A 14,932-nucleotide genomic window follows, 5' to 3' on the forward strand; every position below is an offset into this window, starting at 1 on the left:
AAGATATTTGAGACTAGTTCAGAGTTATCCAGGGTACTTCACTGATGTCAGTGGTGAAAACTGGTTATAGACATAAAATATTGGTTTTAATACTTGGTTCATTATATCAAAATATTTTTGAATCTCTAAAATGTCCAAAAATGGAACATATAAACCACATGTAAATTTCATACTTCATATTGTCTGAATAACCAAATAAAAAGGAGACACCTCAGTGGTATGTCTTAATCAGTGCGTAATGTTTTGCAGATGGGCTAGGAAATGTTTCCGGATTGGATTTTTTTTCTTTCGTTATCTGATATATCTTTTAATAGGTTTGATGTGAATTTCAAAGATGACAAAGAAGACAAAATAAGAATTTTATATTAAGGGATATAATAACTTTTTAATTTTCTTTTTTTTTTTTAAGAATAAATTGTTTTGCTTCCTGCTGTGACAATTTGCATCTCTTTTTATCATAGGAATGACTGCCAGAAAGAGGATGGACTAAAAGCCAAAACTGAGTGATGCTTACATACTACAAAAGAGAGAGCTGGCAGGTCCTCAAGACTGATTATTTAAAATCTATTTTCCAGAAGATCTGATAAGCTGAATTTCCACAACCTGAAATGGACTATTATATAGAGATATCCCCAGGCACTATTCATACTCTACAAATCAAACAGATCAGGGCTTTTATCAAATTTGATCAACAAGCTGTAATCTCTTTAAAAATTTTCCAAACATGTTTAAGCATTTTTGTAAGCCTTGTGTAGTCTTACGGCACATGACCTTCTCTTTCTCTCCTTTTTCTTTGTAAAGACCTTAATTCAATTTGTCTGCTTAGAAGAACAATCTTGTAATACAAAAGTAGCCCAGATTAGGAGTTCTCTGGGACTCCAGCATCTGGAATCAGTTTGTGCCATAAGAGACAGTGAAATGATGAATGTCATGCAAAAGAGAAATTGCCAACTGTCAAATTACCTCTCAGCTCTCTTTTGTACTGGGTTGTATGATATTTTTTCCCACCTGTCATATGATCACATTGCCCATCTGTCAGTCTAACTTGTGGTGGTTTCCAATAAAATTTTAGTCAGAGGTGAATACCTTCTGTGAGTGGATGAGAGAGGCTTAACCGTGGGGGAAGGCAGGGAAACCTTGGCCATTGTCAAGCCCCATTGGAAACAAGTGACTGAGCAAGTGGAACCTGCAGTCAGCTGAACAATCAGCTCACAGGAAGGTCAGATCCAGCCATGGCATGCTTTGGTTCCCTCCCAGATGACAGACCAAAACACTGTGAAGGACGATTTGGGGTGAGGAGTGGAAGTTGGTTTTAAAGGCACAGGGAGCATTGGGGACGTAAAGGTACTGCTTAGGGACAGTGGTGTGAAACATCATGAAAATCTTCAAGAAAATTTGGGTGAGTGTTATAGGTTGGTCTAGGAGACAAAAAAAAAAAAAAAGAAAATAGAGTTCTGCTCTTAATGAGATTTTTATTTTTTTTAAGACCATTATTTCCCTTTTTGCTTCATGTGTAAACCTTACAAACTCTTCAGGATTATTTCTTCTTAAATTATACTGTTTTTTCTACCTTCTGTAGTAGATTTGCTTCTCTCTGCATCGGCATAACTGAGATAAATGCTAAATATAGTATAATTAATGTGTTATGCCAGGTAATTTTGGCTTAGTGTGGGTCTATGAAGCAGTGCACTGAAGTGCCCCTAAAAGCTAATACAGCTGCATGTCACAACGCAGAAATATTTTCTCGTGTTTCAGAAACTGATACATTGGGGTCCCCTGCAACAAACTGTCTCATGAGGCATAAACATATACTGTATTTTGAGTCACATTTTTTCTTCAGTTGCTGGTGTTCTGATTCAATTTTTCATCATATACATGCCACTGTAGAGCACGTAAGGGCATTTTTCCATTGTGTTGAACAATAGGAGACTCATATTTGTGGAAAATAGCAGAATTAGAAAGTATTTCTAGTACATTATATAATAAATATCTTTGATATAAACCCTTCAGGTGGGCAGCTGCTTCTTTATAATCTTACTTGTCAGAAGATGCTGTACTCCTTTCCTCTGCAATTTTAGTATTGCTATTCAATGAACTAATAAAAAGGTAGTTTCACCATCTATAAGAAATATATTAGCAACCTGATTCCATTTCACAGTGCCATAGTTGTCATAGATTAGTTGTTACTAATTGGCACACTTTTAGCACAATTAAAAAGGTTAAAATAGACGTGTAATACACAAATGTTTTCCCTGAATAAATGCCTTTATTGCCAATGTGAGGAATTCCCCCCTCCCCTCCCCTTCATACAGTTATTTCATATGGTTTTATGTACACTGAAACATCTCCAAGATGAGGCCTGAAGTTCCATCTCCCTACTGCTTTCCCTTCTATAGAAGGAATAAGTAGCAGTACTAGTGATTATGACACTGCCTGGAGAATCTGTGGGGTTAAACAATTTCAGAGAAAATGAGTTAAACATGAGTCTTGCTTCATGACTCTTTGGGGAGGGTGTCTTAAACATCACATTATTCTTTTCCTTAAAGGACAAGAATGAGTCATAATTAGTTGTTTGAAAAAATAGAGTGTGGACTTATCTTCAAATTTATTACTTCCCCTCAGAAAAAAACCTTCCTGGGACTTTGAGGGAGATGGTCCTGCCTTCAGATATCTAATTCCTTCACTACCCGAAGTGTGCCTGTTACTTCAAACTGTCATTCTGGGTTTCCAAGACTTGATAGAGAAAGACTATAGAGTGCGTTAAGAGTTCTTGATTCTGCGCAAAATCTAGGAGCCTTGTAGAAGTCTAGAAGGGTTTTTTTCCTCCTAAATTTTATTACTTTGAGTAACCTAAACTCAGGTCCTCAGCCTAACTGACAGAAAAATAAAAAGACTGGGTAAAAATCCAGGATGAATCTCACTTTTTTTAATATATTTTGTTTTTCAATATAAATTAAATTTTTTCTTTTATTGTATGTAACAGTGATTTTTTTCCTGTCAAGAAATCTAAATAATTCATGGTTATAGAAGGCATGCAAACATGACCAAAACCAGAGAACCAAATCATTCAAATGCAGATCTCAGAAAGACGCTTCTAATTTTCTGTTCACTTTTTGCAGTAGTAACAGTTAGAGCATGTAACTCTCTGGGTATCAGTGAGGAAACGCAAGTTTGTTTCAAGTTAAGAAGGAGCTGGACTTCATATATGGAGAACTTAAAATTATTTAGTTTTGCCATCAAAATGGTTACAAGTGATATTTTGTAGCTGGCTAGGCATCACAATAATTTCTTATCAGACTAGAGCTAGTGTCAGGAAAGGCCATTGATTATAAGTGATTACTCCTTTGTTTACTTTCCCCCCCATCCCGTTTCTTTTTTTTTTTTTTAAAAAAAAGCAGGTGAATTTAAAAAACCCCTTTATTTAGTTCATAGAGTCATACGATCATAAAATCATAGAAGAGTTGGGGTTGGAGAAGAGACTTTTAAAGGTCATTTGGTCCAATTCCCCTGCAATAAGCAGAAACATCTTCAACTATATTAGACTTCTCAGAGCCTCATCCCACTTACTCTTAAATGTTTCCAGGGATGGGGCATTTACCATCTCTCTGGGCAACCTGTTCCAGTATTTCAGTACCCTCATAATAAAAAATTCCTTCCTTAGATCCAGACTGAATCTATCCTCACTTAGTTTAAAATTCCCTTAGTTTAAAAGTTATTACAAAGGGGTCCTGCCAAAAAGCCTGCTCCCATCTTTCTTAGAATTCCCCTATAAGTCAACTGCATCCCTCAGCTTGGTGCCTTATGCAGACTTACTGAGAGTGCACTTGGATCCCTCTATGTCATTGATGAAGGTATTAAATAGTACCGGTCCCAGTACAGACCCCTGAGGGCCACCACTCGTCACTGATCTCTGTTTGGACATTGAGCCATTAACCACTACCCTATGGATGTAACCATCCAACCAATTCCTCATTCACCAAACAGTACATCCATCAAATCCATATTTCTCCAACTTAGAGAGAAGGGTATTGTTGGAGACTGTGTCAAAGGCCTTACAGAACTCCAGGTAGATGACATTCATGGCTCTTCCCTTGTTCACTGATGTAGCCACTCCAGTAGTTCTACTGCCAGTTTGATATTGTTGTTGTATAAATGAACTGCCAAAACACAGCACAACAAATATCTTGAAAGACAGGTTCAGAGGCCATGAGAAAGAGAAAGATCAAGTAATTTAATTGTGGCATAATCCTATCACTGGTATTAAAATTTGTCATGAATAACATTTCACTTTAAATCTTGATGATCTGCAGAGAATCCAATAACCTTCTAGAGAACTAAAGCAAGCATTCCTATGTCTAACAGAAAATAGAGAAATTATTTTATGGCCCATTTTAGAAAACTCTGGAAAAGCCTCTTTATTGACTGTAGTGGGAATTTACAGATATTATCCATGTAATTTGCAGTTCTCTCCCAAATTGTAGAAGTATTAGCCACTCCAGATCTCATGAAGATAATGCAAAGATTTTTCTAACCTTATTGCGGAGCAGAGTGAAAAAATAATTGGTGAAATATTAAAAACTCAAGAAAAGATCATGAATATTTATCTGTATGTAAAGAAAACTGGAGCAGGTAAAACTGAGAAAGGAGTATAAAGAACAGTTTAGCTGTCAAAACAGACGGTAATGAAGTTCAGGATCAATCCCTAATGGGTAAGAAGGACTCTATCAAAGAGAAAGATACTCCTACACAAAGAGAATTTTGTCCACTTCATTTTCAAAAGTAGGAGTTTGTAGATAACTGTACAAGTATCTGATATATGTTATGCTGGGAGTTATTTTTGTCAGATTCAGAAACAGTTCAGAAAATGTTTAGTAGTTATTTTCGTATCTTCAGGATATATCCACATGCACTCTATAATATGTTCAAACTTTATTAAAAGCTCATAATTTAAGGAAAAAAATCTTAAATTTAATCAGTATGAGGGGAATGAGAAGTCATGGGAAAAAGAAAGGTGTTTAAATGAAATTGGAGATATTCAGCCAAAGGTTAGAAACTCATTGTGTGGCTCTTTCATGCAAAGGTTTTTCTAATAGCTGTTTCACATCTCCCATCCAACTACATAAGAGACTAGAGGTAGAGGTCTAGTATAGGATTAATCAGATCCAACTACGCACTGATTCCCAGAATATATGCATAAACCTGTCATGGTTGCTGTGGCATTTAGAAATGCTGCCAGACCATTTCAAACTCTGTCCCTCTGAATTTTACAGGGAACATTCATTAAGTCCTCTTTTATTTTAAATTGAGATTCACCTTACCTAAGCTTTATTGGATATTATACAGCCATGTAAACAAAATCATCTGGGTGATTTCGTTTTCTCTGGGTGAAAAGGGCATAAACTAGATATATTTTATATCTAATGGGGAATCACTAAAAGAATTCTGTTTGTAAAAATATTGCTTGAGTTTACAGATTCTAGCAAATTATTTTATAATTTGGTACACTGCTCCATTACAGACTAAAGGTAAATACTGTGTTTAAAAATCCTTTTCCAACAGGACAAGACAGCAAATAATGACTTGTTTTGATTCCTCATAATGCCTGACAAATTTGTGCCATTTAAAAAAAGTTTTTATACTTAAGTCATTCTGCACTCTAAAAGCCATAACTGAGAAGACATATCTCTGTCAAAATAAATTCCTTGAAGTACAGTATGAAATAATATATTTGCAAAAAAAAAATGAGCACATGAGGAATTCCATAAAGATGTGCTCTTCTGCTGTGTACAGATGGTCAGATGCAATTTAGTTTGAAATCCATCATATATGATCTGGAATGATTCAGTTTGTCAAATTACATTCTTGACAAGCTCAGTCTTTAAAGAAGTACTAAAGCTTATGTAACAGCAATAATTGGTCAGCACAGGTCTATTTTCAGAAGCAACTGATCCTAACCAAGTTTGAATAAGGGAGCATTTTGGCAGAAAATGATTGATCTCAGAAACCAGACTTAAAGACATATGTCTCTTTGGATTTAAGTTTATGCAAAACAAACAAACAAACAAACCAGACAACAACAAAAAAAGAAACCAAAACAACTGAAATTAAACAAGCAAACCCTCAAAATCCCCAGGACTTTAGAATATTTAATTTTTAGAATATTGAATTTTATTACTTTCCTTAAATGTAATTGGAGAGGTTTCCTCCCCTCTCAGAGCACAATATTCAGAAAAATATCTGAATGCTTTTCCTAGAATGGAGAGACATGCTTTCATTGGTGTAAGCTGCCACTGAGATCCTGGAGCTGTGTTGTGATTGTAGAAGCCATAGTTGTACTGGAAAACAAAGGAAAAGGACATGGTAAGAACTTTCTGAAAGAGCAAAACAGGAGCAATGGTTGCTGGAAGGACTCTGTGAGAAGAGTAGGGGCTGCAGACCGAGAAAGAGCATTCAGTGGTGGTGACCTATTAGAGAGTCGAACAATAGACTACTGCTAGCCCTACAGAGTTCTGTCTCCCGTGGTCCTTTCCAAAGTGGAAAAAAAAAGTAAAATATTTGATAGCAGCAAGTGAGTTAAAATGAAGCATGGACTTGCGTATATGCCAGACATTTTAATGCTAATTAAAAAAAAAATTATACTATTTTGCTACAGGCAAGCATTTTGCTTTAAGCAGAAGTTTCTGGAAAATTTCTGTGATAATTCTTCTATTTTATAATTGTTCCTTCTTGCTGCCCTACACTGTATTTTTCAGGTTGATTTCAGACAGGTTTTTTATGGTTCTTCCATGTCTTATGGAAAACTTTTTTTCAGATAAACATTTTTCTTTCTAGCATTGATTTACAATGTATTTTCAATGTAAATTTTCACCCTTATTTTTATTGAAAAATCTTACTAAAGCAGCAAAATATGGGATCTTTAATAGTATGACATAAGAAAGACGTCATAGATATAAACTAATTTGATTTTTGGTTGTTGGGGAATGTGATAAATATTCCATGATGATTTTTTCCATTCCAACTGTTAGTGCTTTCTCATAGGCTACATGATTGACAATCTCTTTTCAGTAATAAAAATGTAGCAAATATATTAGTTTTCTTTAGGCGCTAACACTAAAACTATTGTTGAAATGTATCCTAATATTTGTTTCAAAATACATGAAAATATTCTTTGTTTATCCTTCATTATTCAAGTTATTTAACCATAGCTTAAAAAATTAGGCTTGTAGACAAATATCTCCACTGAGTTTTTAGGGGTTTTTTTTCTCACAATAAAAATAAGGTTTTCAGGGTCAATGTTTGCCAGATGCTTCCTTAAGCAGAGAATATTTTTCTCCCCTTGCTCACATGCTGTGAATTATAAGAATAAATAGATTTTGTAATATTAATAAAGGCATAAATTGAGTTGTTTAATTCATAGCCTAATCACCAGGATGCTCTTTGTTTGATTAAAATGTCAAGAAGGCTATTAGGAAAAAGACAAAGGCAAAAAAATGGCTTGGGATAAATAGCCATCTACCAAAACTCCAGGACTCATCAAAAGCTATTAATTTATGTTCTCTGTCTCTGAGCCTCTGCTGAGTTCACTTGACCAGCTGGTTAAAGGGTCAAGAGAAATTCCACAGCTAGACTGATTGTAAATTGTACAACCATTTAAGTAAGGAACCAGACTGACTCAGACCTTAAGACCCAATTGTGAGTGAAGGTAGGAGGGTTGCATAGATCTCTGGAAAAGGCTAACAAGATTTTAGGTAATATTACTGTGGATGCAGATCTTTGCTCAGAAACCCCTTTTTGGTTTGTAGCTTTCACTTAAGTAGCTGACTCTGGCTTAAGTAGCTACTCTGTTTCCCCCAAGCATAAAATCTTGTGGGGAAGACATTGTCTTACAGAGTATTAACTAGAGAAAATCTGATCAATGGACAGTTTATTCTAGCCCAGTGGAGACATAGTTTGAATTTTTCATAAGCCTTCTTGCACAAGGAAGTACACACAGACAAATGAGGCAGGGTATAGATGTATTAGGTCTGTAACTGCAGCATACTTGATGTTGCTTGTAAAGTTATCCACACTTAATAAAGAAAAAAATGAAATGAATTGTCAAAATGCTGGTTCAATACTGGAGCTGACAATATAACTCAGAATTCCTGTGTTCTTTGTAATTAAAACTTTCCTATAGATTTTACTGCATATCATGTCAATAGACCTTGCTCTGACTGACTGAAACACCGCATAGCACAAGGATAAGCATCAAGTGTAGTTGCACTGAAGAAGGTATAGGCCCAATTAAATGTTGTACTGCAGTCAAAATGGATGCTGCAGCTCTTAAGAAAAAAAAGTTGGTAAGAGTAAAAGCATTTGGTGAGCAAATTGTGGAAAACAAAACAACAGAAAGAACTAATATTCCTTGTGGAAGCTGAAAATATTTCTAACTGAAGTGAGACTTTCATGTTCTTGCAGTCCATTCCTCAAGGACTCTATAAGTTAGAAAAAATATTACACCTTTAACAAAATTTTAAAAAAATTTAAGTCACAGTTATATATTTATGGGAAAATTAACTAAAACACAGTAGCTGCATTAAATAAAAAGCTTGGCTTAAAGTACAGAGGCAAAAGGAGTAATATAAATCTGACTTAAGCTCACAGAATCTGTGGTGTCATTTGTATACCAAAAAACAATTTGAAGTAAAAAACCTACAAAATTAACAAAATCATTATCAGCTAAACTGTTATATTACCCTTGGAATCAGTGTAGAATATACTATTCACTGCTTTGAGCAGGGGTCATGCTGTTTTCCCGATTGTGACTACCTAATAATTTTCACTAAACGAGAGTTTTGCAGCTGTGTGTAATATTAACAGATTTACGATTTAAATAGTACCTTTCAAGTGATTTTTCAGGAGAAAATTCACACTTCATTTCTACCTGCTCCATCTAAGTTTGCAGACTGAATAGAGAAATGTTGTACGAGACTGACAGTGTGTCATTGATTACTTCACTCACTTGCTCCTCAGACATTACTGAGGTCCACACATGTAGGCCAGGCCTGCACATCTTTGTTCTGAGAAAGATAGTTTCACAAAATCTAGAAAATCCATGTGTTTATTTTCACTTCTTCACAGATGCCTACAGAGATAATCATAACAGCAACAATAGGCTAATTTACATTCAGACAGAAACTTCAATCACAAAGAACTTCTCAAACTATACACAGGACAATCCACCAAATGTGATCTCCACCCACAGGTTGAAATGCAATAGACTTTCCACAATACACCCCCTCAGTTTACTATCTTGAATACTAAAGTGCAAATTGCAGGAGAGCACTTGTAAACTTTCATCTGATTTGCAAACTGAGCACAACATTTCAAAACTTGTGTGCCAAAAGACAGACCTCTAATCAATACAGTGTTGGTTGACAACCAGTTTCCCAAAAAGATGAAGCTTTCATCCCTCTCCCTGGTGTTAGTTCTGGTACTCAAATCCTTCAAAATGTATGGTGCATAATTTAGCATGCAAAGTTAGCATACAGCATTGCTAATGGAAAACACCCATGACTTCTTCAAGATGTTTGAGTTTGGAACTGGGAGTAAAAATCAGGCATACTTACAATCCCTGTTCTAATTCCTAAGATGTCATTATGTTTTGCATCATTATTCTGGACTACTTGCTGTGGAAGATGAGTATCATTTGTCTGATTTGATACCACTTCAACTGATAGCTGATACCACTTCATCAGAGATCCTTTGTAAGAACACTTATGTGCCTGTTCCATCTGCATTTGACAGCATTTAGATAAATAGTAACATTGTCTGAAATAATACATCTCTTCAGTTCCATCAAGCTACAAGCATATGACCAGGTAGAAGGTTTCTTTGCGGTTAGTAAAGTTAATGCTACCTTGAAAGCATACTCCTTGGAACTAAGAACACTAAGCTATTTCAGAACTCTTTACTGTTCTATAAACAAGTCTTTCTAATCTAAGGAGTAAAAATAAATGTGATAGCTGGGTGGCATGATGTCATAATGCAGATATCTCTGCAGGTAGAAGAGACTACCTTTGTTTGGCAAAAAAATAAAGACATGAGCTTAGAAAGGAGTCCCATTTATTGCAATGGGAATTTTAGTGGTACCTGTTTCAGAAAGTTTCTTAAACTGCATAGTTGTTGGCAGCAGACCAGATTATTCTTTTTGTCCTTGAATCTCACAGCACCACGAAGTTTGAAAATGAAACATGGTTTGAAAATGATGTCACTTAACAGTGTCATAAAATAACAGGATATTTCTTATATTGATATAGAAGAAAAGGTTTAGCTCCCTTCAAGTCTCTGGAGAGAGGCAAGAGGGCTTCAACAAAGCACTGTGCAGTTCATTCCAATCATACCTAAAAGGTTAACTGTGTGTGATGCATCTTTGTCATCTTCTCTTGCAGCATCGATCGCATCTATGGAAATCCCGTGTTGCCAAAGCATTTACACAGCTCCAAGTCTTTTGATTTACTGTAAGAATTTTGCAAAGCAGTCCCTCCATCTGCTCTATCTGATTGGAGAGGGTTTTTTGCATTTTTTTTTAATTATTTTCTTACTCTCTAAAACCATTTCTGAATAGAAATGGGATACTGCTTTAAAATGTCCCAGTATATTTTCTAAGACATTGTACTATTTTTTATTGTTCTACATACAGAACGGGTGCTAGATTATATGGGAAGGACTAAAGGTTAGTGTTCATTATCAACCAGTTCTGATGTTGAAGTAAAAAGTTCCATGCTTGAGAAAACCCATTCCTCATTCTGTATAATACTGGAATAAATGTGCTGTTCTTACAGCTACAGGAAATGTTTTCTCTTCTTCAGAAGCAGATCTTTTAATGCTAAGGGTTAAAAGCATGGTTTTCGAGCATTTTATTAATCTTGCAAGGACAAGTATAAGGAGATTTTTTTTAAAAACCATCTTTTTCTGGGCAAAAAAATGTACTTACAATATTATTCCTAATTTTAATATTTTTTTCCCTTCCTGATTGCCATTTCATTGTATTTTAGGATTCACTGAATGTGTGGCATTTTTCTATTTGAGAAAAAAACAGAGAAAAATAGAGAATGTGTCATCCACCCAGCCTTCTGGCTCCATTAAGTGACAAGCCATACTTGTGGTGATTCCATCCTGTGAGGAAACCTCCATCACTAATTTCATGTTTCCAGTGTATTCCCCACCCCAGACTCAAGGCAACAGCTTAAAGAAAAGGAGTGACTGGAGGGGAGTTCATACTTGGGATGGCAGATAAACCCCCTTCTTTCCCAGTTTGCTTTCTCAGGTGCCTCTGTACAACAGATATGAGGCTCTGGATGTGGAAGACCAGTCAATGGATGTTGTGCATGATGCTTCATCTACATCAGAGGTGTTGTCAAGGTCAGAAAGGTGTATCCTCCAAATCACAACCACATCCACCAGGAAAAAAGGGTAAATTGTAGTTGACTCCCTTCTGAAAGGAACAGAGGGACCAATATTCTAGAGAGACCTTTCTATTAGAGAATTCTGCATTGTCCTCGAGGTCAAGAACATTGCTAGGAAACTTCCTAGATTGGTATAGCCCTTGGATTATTGCCCATTATTTCTGTTTTATATGAGTAACCAAGAAGCTGCAACATGTAGTCCAAGAGTAATCAGAGATTTCAGGGCCTTGGGATGGTTGGTAAGGGCATTTGCAGCACAATTTTCGCCTTTATACTTCCAGTCGCAAACAGCAACATTGGAAGAAATAGATGGACCCAGCTTACTAATGCATGGAACAACCTATCAATGTATGGCTCTATGACTCACATCACCAGCTCACTTTTGGGTTTTTTGATCATGTGATGGACTATTTGACACCAGGCATGCAGGCACCAGATGGGTTATATCTTTCTCAAAGGAGAAAGAAAGTCTTTGCTCATTGACAGACCCTCAAATTAGACTTGAAGGGAGAGGGGAATCGTATCAGGCTTGCCTGTGACAAACTGTGGGATGATATGATGAACTGAGAGGGATATGACTTTAGTGAGGGCTCTCAGCAGGTAGAGGGAGGTGATTCTTCCTCTTTCCTTTGTTCTGTGGAGATCCCACTCGGAGTACTGTGTCCAGCTCCGGTGTCCTCAGTACAGGAAATACATGGACCTGCTGGAGTGAGTCCAGAGGAGAACCACAAAAATGGTCAGAGGGCTGAAGCACCTCTCCTACAAAGACGGGCTGAGAGAGCTGGGGTTGTTCAGCCTGGAAAAGAGAAGACTCCGGGGAGACCTTACTCTGGCATTTTAGTACCTAAAGAGGGCTTGAAAGAAAGAAGGGGACAAAGTTTTTAGCAGGGCCTGTTCTTAATAGCACATGGGACAATGGTTTTAAACTAAAAGAGGGTAGATTCAGACTAGATATAAAGAAGACACTTTTTATAAGGCAGGCAGTGAAACACTGGAGCAGGTTGCCCAGAGAGATGGCAGATGTCCCAACTCTGGATAGATTCAAAATTAAATTGGATGGTGCTCGGAGCAACCTGATTTAGTTGAAGATGTCCCTGCTTATTGCAGGAGGTTGGACTAGATGTCCTCTAAAGGTCCCTTCCAACCCAGACTATTCTATGAATTTATGATTCCATGATTCTATAATTCCTTTAATAAAGAGATTTTCATCATTTTTGTTTTAGATCCCCTGTTTTCTCCTCACCAAACTATATATTTGTGCTAATTTCCCACTATTGAATAGATAACTGTTCTGCATCAATAATACTGACTTAAATGAAGCTACTGAATTGAATCCAAATGACAATCCCACCTCTTATAAACCAAGTTTTCGTTTGTAACCAGATTACCATACACAGATGTACAGAATTTTAAATTATCTGTTTTTACATGTTATCCAGTAAAGTACTCTACTTCTCTCCCTCTCCTCCCTGATAATAGACCAGTTTACACTTTACACTCAAGCCCTGGCCTATTGCCAGAGGCCTGTGGGTTGAGTCTCAATGGTCCTTTCTAAACCAGCTCTCCTGTGCTATATTACAGAAGTCTACTGGGTAAGCTTTGACATAGGATATCATCTGATTTTTAAATAGACTGAGTAATCTCCTTCTTCCTAACCTGTTTAGAATAAAACCTCAAGTTCTTATTCTCCACCATAGGAGCTGAATGGTAATAAGAAAAGAGGTGAAAATTAATATCTCCATTCGGAATATGCTTAGTGTTTCTTTTGGTAGTTTTGTGGGTTTTTAAGTTTAATTTTTATATTTATTTTTTAAAAGGTAGAAGGTGTGTAACTTCTCATATGTTATATAATGCTTTGATTTGCTAATACAGGAAGTACAATTGGCATGAAAAAAATTAGTAGCTCTAGAAAAGTCTCTGTCTATGCAAAACTTTCTGAAAAAGAAATTGGTGAGCTGTTTTTAATTCTGAAACTTAGTTAATGAATTGCCTGTCTTTCTTACAGAGCACTGGACAAACCTTAAGGGGGAAGCCAAACTGAGGTTCAAGGAGTGCCTAGTGAGAGACCAAACACTGTGGAAGCAGAACTGAAAAGGTAAATCAGAAGATTGTTTGCAATGTTCAGAGACTTATATCTCCCTCTCGACTCTGCTGACATTGGCACCAGGACAGATACTTCAAATGAACTATTAGTGAGCACAGCCTACTTGTCTCTGAAATTTGTGCCTCAGCCATGTTTTGAACAAGGCAGGTGTACTTCATCTCTATTTCTGTATGCTTTTAATTTTGAGAGACCTGCAGAAGTCTCAGGTCAATGCACCATTTGAAGCTTACACTCCCTCTCCTTCTGACTTCTGGAGCAGTCTGGCTCTTACTTTTATGTGTAATACCCACACAATATTTGTTGCTACTGGATCTGAACCCAAGTTCAATTTAGACTTCGTATTTTACCCCATGTACTCCTCAAACACACTGAAGTCAAATATTGTGCAAAAACCTCTCCAATTCTTCAGGTCCTGAGTTAATTATTTGATCCTATCTGAACTTGTATCACAGTCAGTGCCAAATCTCCCCATTTACAGCAGTGGAGCATAGCAAGGAACTGTTTTATTCAAAGGGTTTTCAAATCTAATACTCAGAATTCTTCAGAACAATAAGGGAATGCTAGCAAGATTTTCATTTGAGCTCAGTCTAGGTAGCCAAATTATTATTTATAATAATGATTTTAAAGAATCCTATAAGATAAGGTTCTGAAAGAACAAAGCTATTAGAAATCAATTACTTTCATTTTTTAGACAAAGCAAAAATATAGGAATCTCTGTTTTCTCTGAGAAGGGCTTTGTACGACATGGCTGTAGAATAGCTGCTGGAAATAGCTAACACATCAGGCACTGAAGGACAGAAAGACAGAAAGAAAGAATTGATCTTCTGGGAAGTAAAAACTCTTTAGGAAAGTCTCAATTTTTATAGGTATGTCACTCTATTCCACATTGATATTATGTTTGGTTTTATATAACTAAGATCAAGAAAGCAAAGAGAAGAAAGTCAGTAGAAGAAAACAATGAACTATAGATAAAATTGGAGGAGAATCAATATTAAATTGTAAATGGTTTCTTCTGGCATGAAAAACAGTTTCTATGGTAAACCAAAATTATTCCAAGAAAAACAGAGAGAACTCAGTTTCAAAATCCATTGTTAAAACAAATCTCAATCAATCAAATGATTAATTCTACCTTCGCAATGTGTCAGTTACAAATGGTAATAACCAGAATCAATGGTATATAATTTGTCATCCTTTTGAAGTCTCAAAGATTGTTGATAGGCAAAATACCAATGAAGTTAACAATTGTTAGGTAAAACATGATTAATATTCTGCTCCATGATAATTTTCTTTCTTTAAAGAAAGAGACACCATTTCAATCAAATTGCAGTTTTGTCCTTCCAAGGGCACCATAAATCACTAATACGTTCAGAGAAATCTTTGA

At 36.1% G+C, this 14,932-nt stretch overlaps 1 long non-coding RNA gene across 1 annotated transcript in view; it reads left to right on the forward strand.

Annotated features, from left to right (window-relative positions):
- Positions 1 to 4,673: 4,673 nt before the first annotated feature.
- Positions 4,674 to 14,932, forward strand: part of LOC108495647 — a 21,051-nt gene continuing 10,792 nt past the window's right edge. Inside the window, exons 1-3 of the long non-coding RNA XR_001874185.1 lie at positions 4,674 to 4,709; positions 6,255 to 6,360; positions 13,453 to 13,542. This is a non-coding gene — a long non-coding RNA (uncharacterized LOC108495647). The remainder of the gene's footprint in view (positions 4,710 to 6,254; positions 6,361 to 13,452; positions 13,543 to 14,932) is intronic.

This window comes from Lepidothrix coronata, unplaced genomic scaffold (assembly GCF_001604755.1).
Source record: "Lepidothrix coronata isolate B3197 unplaced genomic scaffold, Lepidothrix_coronata-1.0 Scaffold32, whole genome shotgun sequence".
Lineage (NCBI taxonomy): Eukaryota > Metazoa > Chordata > Aves > Passeriformes > Pipridae > Lepidothrix > Lepidothrix coronata.